The following is a 9,661-nucleotide window of genomic DNA, read 5'->3' on the forward strand; positions in this document are numbered from 1 at the left end:
CTGGAGTCACTGGAGGGGGAGAAGCACTGATCCCAGCTGATCAGCCCTCGGTGATGAGCAGCACAATGTAAATGTTAGGGAGAGGGGTGTACCAGCGCCTGGCAGGATGGGCACAAGGGGGCAGGAGGAGTCAGTGACACAAAACAGGTTCTGTCTGGTCAGCCAAACTCAAGAGAAAAATACAGCCTGTCAGTCCTATAACACTGGTCCCCTGCTCAAACAAGGGAGGTGTCTCTGTTGTACTCGGACATTAGAGCTGAGTCTGTAACCAGAGGATGACCTCTACCAAGGGAGGTTAAGGAGCTGCAACTATTTCAGTCACAAGTGTGGGGGGTTGGGTGGAGTCTCATGTAAAAAACTCTTGGTGGCTGACACTTATGCCTGTGAGAGCCAGTGATCTGATTTACTTTGTTAATTAGGAAGAAGATGGAAGATGTAGGAGCCCCACTGGCAAAAGGTGGGTGAAGCAGTTGGAGCACTCTGTTGCAGTAAAGGGAGGATAGAGAATTGAAGAAGCTGGGACTTGTCCCCGGGTAATTTTAGAACCATCACTAAAATTATCAAGCACTACTCTCTCCTTAATACAGCAAACCATCCCAATATTTTCTAGCATCATCATCTCAAATTTTGGATAGAGTCATCCCGTCACCCACAAAAACAGCTTTCTGGATCTTCATGAGTCTCTACATCATTTCAGGGCTGGGGAAAAGGTCCCATGTCTAAATCTCTCACAGTAGTGTAAGGGGGAGAGTGCTTCTCGGCTGTAATGACATAGTGCTGCAAAATGAAGTTTGAGGCACTATCACAGTTCTTACTGACGTCTTGATTTAAACCTTAGAGTTACATTTTTAACACATTCCATCATTTCACTCTATGTATCATTATATATGTATATGTATCAGAAATAGTCCTGGTTGTCATACTTGTCAAGGATCAGCTCCTGGGACCTATTTGTATAATGAAAACACAAATATTATACTTTGTGGATTTTCACATTTTACATGTTATAGATTTCTGTTTGTACACCTTTTCAATGGTTTAGCTGTGTACAATTCAAAAGGGAGTTGCAAATTTGAGATATTGTCATATATAAAGCTTTCATGTGTATGATTTATAAAATCCTTAACCTACAATGTTGGCATACAGATCATACTCTCAGGTAATAAGATGTAACATCATATGAATATTAAATAAATGAAAGAAACAAACTTAAAAGTCTGTGAAATCTTTACAAACACAAGGTAATTTTAAGTTACCTTGCTCCCAGACATTGCTACACCTAAGATATTTACTAATTTTCTGAGATGAATGCCTATTTGAGGACAATACATACTGCAAGATATAAAATAAATGAGTATAGAGTACTTAGTAACAATTTTCTTGTTTTTCAGTATCAATTCACATCCATAATTCTTAATAATCTAGTTCATGATGTAGGACAACCATCTTATGCAACATAAAAGTAAAAGATCTTGGAGCTACTGTACAGGCTGCAGAGCTACCGATCTGAATAATATCATTCCTTCATTCCTCATTTTTTTTAAAAAAAATAGTGTTTTCTTCATAGGCTTCTAAACAAGAAACATATTATCATATACAGCAGTGAATTCCATCACTAGATCCAAACTTGCGCTGAAAGAGATTTATAATTCATTTTCTAATTTTCTGTTTCTAATAGCATAATCAACCAGACCTGTATAACCTTACATGGAAATAATTTTTCTATTGCAACTTCACATTTTAATCATATCCTAACAATGCACATGGATGAAGGCAGACATGCTATTTACTTTATGAAATATGTTTAATTTCCTGGAAATAATTTTTTTTTTTACAACTGACAAGTTTTCATTGTTCTTCACATGGCCTTTTATTAATACACTACAAGGTATCTTTAACAGCTTTCACTAAGCTAGGGTTTCGATTGTATGTAATGTCATAACCTCCTTGGAAAATTAGGGATATACTAGGAGAAGGGTAAAATGGATCATCCAGTGTACGTCCACATTTCAAATTTCTTGCTCAACTCCTGCTAATATCCTTCCAATACTTAGAGTGGAAGCAAAGATACAGGAGTTTTTCCACTAAATGTTTATCAGTATTTGCATGCTGGTTATGAGACAACAAAAATAACTAACCAGTATGTTGGGCCTGAAAGAAAAAACAGAATTTGATTTCAAATTTTCACATCACTATAATGAGTAAAACCAATACCTAGGTTTTGAACACTCGAGGATTGGGGGGGCTCATAATTTGGATTCAAATCCACATTTCCTGTTTGGATTCAGTTTTTAAATTTCTCTAATACATCAACAGCCAGCTAGCTACTTTCTCTCTCTTTTTTTCTATTGACATTCATCTGTCTACACAGTTGGGTTCTCTGCAGCTGTGTATTTCTATCACTGGGTATTTTTAAACTAAACAAATTAACTACAGGAAAAAGGCAGGCAAACTATATTTCTTTGGCCCGATAGACCTATTGTCCTGCTGTGCTAAGGTGAAGAAAGAGGCTTTAAGATTCTTGAGGTATCTGCAATGTTTAAAGTATCTATGGGTAACCACTGACTTATTCAGGCCACAGGGCTACGTGATAGTATGTTGTCACATGCTTTGGTCACACATATGGAATCTAGACATAAGGAACATAAATAACACTGGTCTACAATTTTTGAGAAGTCATCTGCTTCAGAGATAAAATGTGGTGTTTATTATGTATTTTGATGTGCTGAATTCAAATATGACAATTAAAACAACTGATTGGCTACTGTTTCTAAGATATTTAAGTTTTTACATTTTATGTCTATGTATATTGTGTAGATAGTAGAGTTTTAATCATAAATTGTAAACCTAGGTCTTTTCATGTGTTTATGGTTGCTTTACATGATAATATTTCACCTGTCCTGTTTATGTAACACTTTAAAAATCAGCAAAAGGGTTATATAAATAAAATTTATTATGAAACAAAAGGCAAAAAACTATTATGTACATAGTTTAGTCCTATTCAGTGTCTACTCGGTGCTTCTTGGCTTGTCTCTTGTATTCATTAAATGGAGCATCTCTTGTCACTGTCCAGCAATAGTCTGCAAGCATTGATGGGCTCCATTTGCCCTGATAGCGTTTCTCCATTGTTGCAATGTCCTGGTGAAATCGCTCGCCGTGCTCGTCGCTCACTGCTCCGCAGTTCGGTGGAAAAAAATCTAGATGAGAGTGCAAAAAATGTATCTTTAGTGACATGTTGCAACCAAGGCTTTTGTATGCCTTGAGGAGGTTTTCCACCAACAACCTGTAGTTGTCTGCCTTGTTGTTTCCGAGAAAATTTATTGCCACTAACTGGAAGGCTTTCCATGCTGTCTTTTCCTTGCCACGCAGTGCATGGTCAAATGCATCATCTTGAAGAAGTTCATCAATCTGAGGACCAACAAAGACACCTTCCTTTATCTTAGCTTCACTTAACCTTGGAAATTTTCCACGGAGGTACTTGAAAGCTGCTTGTGTTTTGTCAATGGCCTTGACAAAGTTCTTCATCAGACCCAGCTTGATGTGTAAGGGTGGTAACAAAATCTTCCTTGATTCAACAAGTGGTGGATGCTGAACACTTTTCCTCCCAGGCTCCAATGACTGTCGGAGTGGCCAATCTTTCTTGATGTAGTGGGAATCTCTTGCACGACTATCCCATTCGCAGAGAAAACAGCAGTACTTTGTGTATCCAGTCTGCAGACCAAGCAAGAGAGCAACAACCTTCAGATCGCCACAAAGCTGCCACTGATGTTGGTCATAGTTTATGCACCTCAAAAGTTGTTTCATGTTGTCATAGGTTTCTTCATATGGACTGCATGACCAACTGGAATTGATGGCAAAACATTTCCATTATGCAGCAAAACAGCTTTAAGACTCGTCTTCGATGAATCAATGAACAGTCTCCACTCATGTTGGGGGCTGCCATCACACCATCGATGTTGTTGCAGGCTACAAGATCACCTTCCATGAAGAAGAATGGGACAAGATCCTTTTAACGGTCACGGAACATGGAAACCCTAACATCACCTGCCAGGAGATTCCACTGCTGTAGTCTGGAGCCCAACAGCTAGACTAGAGCCAATCAACAATTTTAAGCATCATTTTTGTTCTCAGTGACCCAGAATTAGTAAAGTTTGACTACATTTATTTCAGAAGCATTTTGGCTGTAGAGCAGTGTAATGGGTTTAAAACACCAGCTCCATTTTGTAAATATAGGCCCCAGTTCAACAAAGCACTTAAGTATGTGGTTAACTTTAAGGGATAACTGCTTATTCAGTGCTTTATAGTAAGAGAGCTCCTTCCGTGCACACAGTTATATGCTAAATTCTTGTTTTTTGTGTTTTTGTTTTTCTTTAGGAATATTGTATCCATGCTGGAGGACTTATTTGAAGACCCCAGAACTGGATCATAAGCTTTCTCAGCCGTCACATGAAGGTGTAATTATGTTGACTCTCACACAAAGAGAACATTTCTCCCATCTTTGTGAGGTATTTGAGTTAAATACTTGTTAATAAAAACGAGAGTTTTAAACCATCTGACTAAAATTTACTTCCGCACTCAATAGCTCACCTTTTATTTTCTTGTTATACCATAAACAAGGTATGAATTTGTAATGTAAAAAAAGCAAGAGGAGGGGAAAAAACCCAAACCCAAAACACTTTAAAGATTTCTTTATAAATCATAAAGACAAAAAAGGATACTTTCACCCTCTCCTTGCCCATTGAAGGTCACCGTTAAAGTCACTCGGAGAGCAATAACCCACCTGATGGCTCTATATCTGAGTTTCAGTAAAAGAGAAAGCAGAGATTGTTTATTTTCCTTATTTGTTGGGTGCAACGTAAAAATGAGTCACCCAAACAGGTTTGGGAAGACGATGCAATGTCCACGTGCTAAATTGAGATTGAACACTTGTGAATCAGCCTATAATAAAAAGAGGGTGGTGGCTATGAAAGGCAGAGATTTTGCTGGCCATTGAGCCAGCTGTACCTCCCAGAGAGGCATCTACATATCACAGTGACTTGTACCTTAAAAGGACTTTATTCTGCCAAGTGCTGAGTACTTTGCTCCGATCCACCAAAGCACTGAAGCTCATGCTTAATTTTGAACACATGAGTTCTCCTATTGATTTCAGTAAAACCACTCACATGTGTGTAGCTAAGTATGTGCTCAAGTGCTTGGATGGATCAAGGCCAGAGTGCTGAGCCCCTTGTCGTGATGAAGCCCTATATGCATTGGTACATAGATTGAGCTGAGAGATGTGAACCTTAGCTGACAAGCTGAGGCAGACTGAAGAGGGGAGACCACATGGGTCACCATGAGGCAAACACAAGGTTTTTTTCTGTTCATACTATAGGTTCTGCACTGGCTATTTTAAGCTTCTTGCCCACATACATAAGAGAGGTGGAGAAAGAGGAAATAGAAAATCAGGGGAGGTAGAATGAAAGAAAAGATTAGAGAGTGAAATAAATATATTATGTATTATTTATACAGTGCCTGAAGAGTCAAGTTAAGAAATAAGAAGACGTGGTCCCTGTCCCGAATAGCTTACAGGCCGAGTCACTGAGCATGCACATACTTATGTATGTGCTTAACTTGCTACCATGAGTAGTCTAACTGCAAGCGATAATACAGTTAAGCACTTGCATGTTTGCTGGATCGTGGTCTAATTCTAGTTAGGGCTTCATAATTGGTGATAACAAACAGTGGCAGGATGGGAGCTGGAGAGAGAAAGGAAAGGGAGACAGAAGTGACAGTGATATGTGGTCAGACTCCAGTTCAGCAAAGCACTTAAGCATGTGCTTATTTTTGACTGCTTTTACTCAATAATGTACTTAGGCTAAAAAGTTAAGCACATGCTTAAGTGCTTTGCTGAACTGGGGCCCATGTGAATATCTGGATGAGGTTTAACCACTGTTTAATTTACTTATTTACTTTAAGCTGGAATGGGTGTTCCAGAGTGGGGAGGAGATGGGAATACATTTAGAGGAGCTAAAGTTTAGGGGATTGGAAGAAGTTGGAGAGGAGAATGTAGGTATGTTTGAGTGACAGGATGAAGACGGCGGGGTTAGCACCATGTCGGAAGAGAAATCAGGGAAGGCTCAGGGAGAGTTGAAGATTTGTGAGAGGGAGAAAAGGATGATAAAAGATAGATTACTGAATTTATTTAACAGAAAAATACCAAAGTCTTGTCACTAACATAATATTTACTGCTTGTTTGGTATTGTTTCAAAGCTTCCCCTACTTTGCTTAAAATTAAGCGAAGTGGCTCCCACCTGTCTTCTAAGAACTCAAATAGTGTTGTGAGCAGTTCATCACCTTCTCATTTTACAGATTGGACAACTTCCCAGAAAAGAAATTTACAGTATCTAAGAACTGGTGAAAGCTCATAAGAACCGAAAGCTACCAAAGAAAGAAAATATTTAGTCAAACGTTAGGGTCACCAAATACTCAGACGTTAAACCATTCTTAAAAAGTAAACTTCAGTTGTAAAGAGAAATACTTAGGATCACAGGAACTGATTCTTTTCTCACTCTCACTGTGAGAAACAGCAATGTAAAACCAGTATGAGATGGGATTTGGGCCCAATAATCTGGAATTTATCTATTTGGAAATTACATAGAATTTCAAACTAATTTTGGTTTATCTGAAAAATAGCTTTTTAAATTATTGTTTTAGTAATTTAAAGAGACATGGTAAGGTTGTTGAGTTTGAAATTTGATTGTTTTATTGATCTCTATTAGCAATTCAATGGAATTTATAATATGTGTGTGCGTGTGTACTGTAGGTATTTGTGATAAATCCTTAATTGCCCATTTTTTCTTTCTAAAAAGGAATCACTGACATGAGTCCAGCATTCATTAGCAGCCTTATAATAACAAAGCAAGATGTGCAGAATGGAGGGGGGGAAATATTGGGTAAAAAAGCATATTTTTTTAAAATTGTTTTCAGCGAATGCAGTACTTGTGATAGTTACTGATTTGACATTTGTGGAGACTGAAGTCTTCTCTTTATACACAGCTAGTTGTGATGGTGTTTTCTCTAATGTGGATATGTATCCATTAGAAACTGGTGTGAGATCCACTAAATTCACTTGAAAAGCTTCCAAGTGAGTAAAAAAGTGGTCTTTACGACAAATATGAAAAATACCTTGATGGTTTAATACAGATATTTCAGTTAATGTGGTCTGTGAACAACAATCTCTAGTCTTTTTTTAACGTATGACTCCCCTGTTCATTTGGGCCTCACTTCTGCAAATCTTTAGGCATGTGAGTAGTTCTGATGAACTCATTGGACTATTCAATTGCATAGAGTTACTCATGTATAAGTCTCTGCAGGAATGGGACCTTGGCTTCAAAAGTCTGCCAACAGCTGTCCTTAGTGAAAAAATAATATTTTCTCATTGTTTATGGTATGTGCACAGTGCAGTCCTTATTAACAGTTTAACTGCCCAGTCCACTGTGTAAGTAGTTCATTTTAATACTTGCCTCTTTTAATATTAATAAGAAAGAGAAACTTTCAGGTTGTAAAGTGCACTTTCTGTAACCTTCAATTTGATTACAAGTTTCTTCCATTCTAAAAGCGTAAAAAGAAGAAAAATCCCTTTTAAAGTACTCCATTGCTCTGAAAAAGGAGATTTAGTTTAGCTTCAGCAACCAGGTACAGTAGGAAATCATATTTCTTTAGGGCACTTATAAAATCAAAAGTTATATTTTTAAAGGCATTTACTTGCAAACACTATATCTTTAAATGACTTTGCCCAAGGAGAAATGGAAATCAAGGGTATCATCTAAATAGGCGAATGCTGTTAGTATTTTATCACAAGCTTCAAGAACTCCTTAAGGCATCGAGTTTAAAAAAAGAGAGCGAGATTATGTGGGGCATATTTATTATTACAAACTGAAAAATCAACAGGGACTGCTGCTAAATGCTCTTACTATCATAATAGCCTATCTTGTGTTAATTCTAGCCTGAAGCTCCACTACTCTTTATGTGCAGAGATAATGGGGGGTAAAACTACATATTTTTGGTTGAGCAGCAGATTCTTCCCAACCATGTCAAACAAATTAAGCAGCCTTGCAAACTAAAAATGGTTTGGGCATTGAAGGAATTCCCAGCAATAATATCCAAGAGTTATTACCCCTGGTAGATAGCCGATGCTGTATTTTATGGTTGATAGTAGTTGTTTTGATTGAATATTGCCCCTGTAAATAGCTTGCAAATAAATCTGCTTTCAACCTCAAACTTCACAGTCCAAAAGAAAACTTCTTTTTCATATAATTCTTATTGTTTAGACTGTGTGTGTGTGTGTGTGTGTGTGAAACTTATATTGAATATATAGTTAGGCTTGGCAGAATTTAATTTTTATTTTTTTATAATTTTAATGGATAATGTTATTTATTTTCAGCATTTTTTCTTTACATTTTCAGTTGTGGGAAATTATGGGGGGGATCAGACAATAATTATTTAATGGTAGTAGATACTGAGATTCAAAAAATTAAAGCTTTGTAACTGTTAAAACACTAATTGTCACCATCATATGTCAAAATATACAAAGTAAATATTCTTAAACCAAAATCTAAGTTACCAAGGAGCATTTTTCTTACTTTGCCTATCTGTAAATTTCAATTATTTTTGATGGAAATATTTTTGTCAGTTTGTATGCATACAATGAAATCGACGTTTGCTGACATTTACCAATACAAATCTTATCCTTCCAAACCTACATATAGTGTGTGTGTATTCCTAGACAAAAACTATATTAAGGGGAAGCGGTGAAAAAGGATGTCTGCATTGACCCTGAGCTCCTCCAATCCTGTGGAGAGGGTTAATTGATCACTCCTACAGCTGCCCTTCCTGGAGCAAGGAGTGAAAATAGGAGAGAGGACCCAGGACTTTTGGGTATGTGCACTGACTCTGGTGGAGCTTGAATGGTAGGGAGAAAGTGAAAGCTGCGTGCAGGGGCAGCTCCAGGCACCAGCGCTCCAAGCGCGTGCCTGGGGCGGCAAGCTGTAGGGGGCGCTCTGCCGGTCGCCGCTAGGGTGGCAGGCAGGGCGCCTCCGGCAGCTTGCCTGCGGAGGGTCCACTGGTCCTGCGGCTTTGGTGAAACTCCTGCAGATTTGCCTGCGGAGGGTCCGCTGGTCCTGTGGCTTCGGCGGCCTGCGGGAGGTCTGCCAAAGCCACGGGACCAGCGGACCCTCTGTGCTTGGGGCGGCAAAATGTCTAGAGCCACTCCTGGCTGTGTGTGACTGGAACTTGAAACCTTTTCCTAAGCATCCAACTCTAGTCCCTTCATCACCACAGGTGAGAAAGGGCCATCCCAAGGTCCAGGCCAGACCAGGCTCATGTTATATTTAGGGTGACCAGATCATAAATGTGAAAAATAGGTACTAAGGGTGGGGGGTAACAGGGGCCAATATGAGACAAAGCCCTGAATATTGAGACTGTCCCTATAAAATTGGGATATCTGGTCACCCTAGTTATATTCCTCAGTATAGGCTCTACTATTTTTCAGAGAAGGGCCACTGGAAGTGCCAGAGTCAGGGACCATCCCCCTCCCCTGCACCTGTGAGACCCCACCTGGCATAATCCAACAAATGGGAAATAAAGCTCTCTGGGGCCTGGGCTCTGGTGGGAGTGCAACCAC

Source organism: Chelonoidis abingdonii, chromosome 1 (genome assembly GCF_003597395.2).
Source record: "Chelonoidis abingdonii isolate Lonesome George chromosome 1, CheloAbing_2.0, whole genome shotgun sequence".
NCBI classification, from domain to species: domain Eukaryota; kingdom Metazoa; phylum Chordata; order Testudines; family Testudinidae; genus Chelonoidis; species Chelonoidis abingdonii.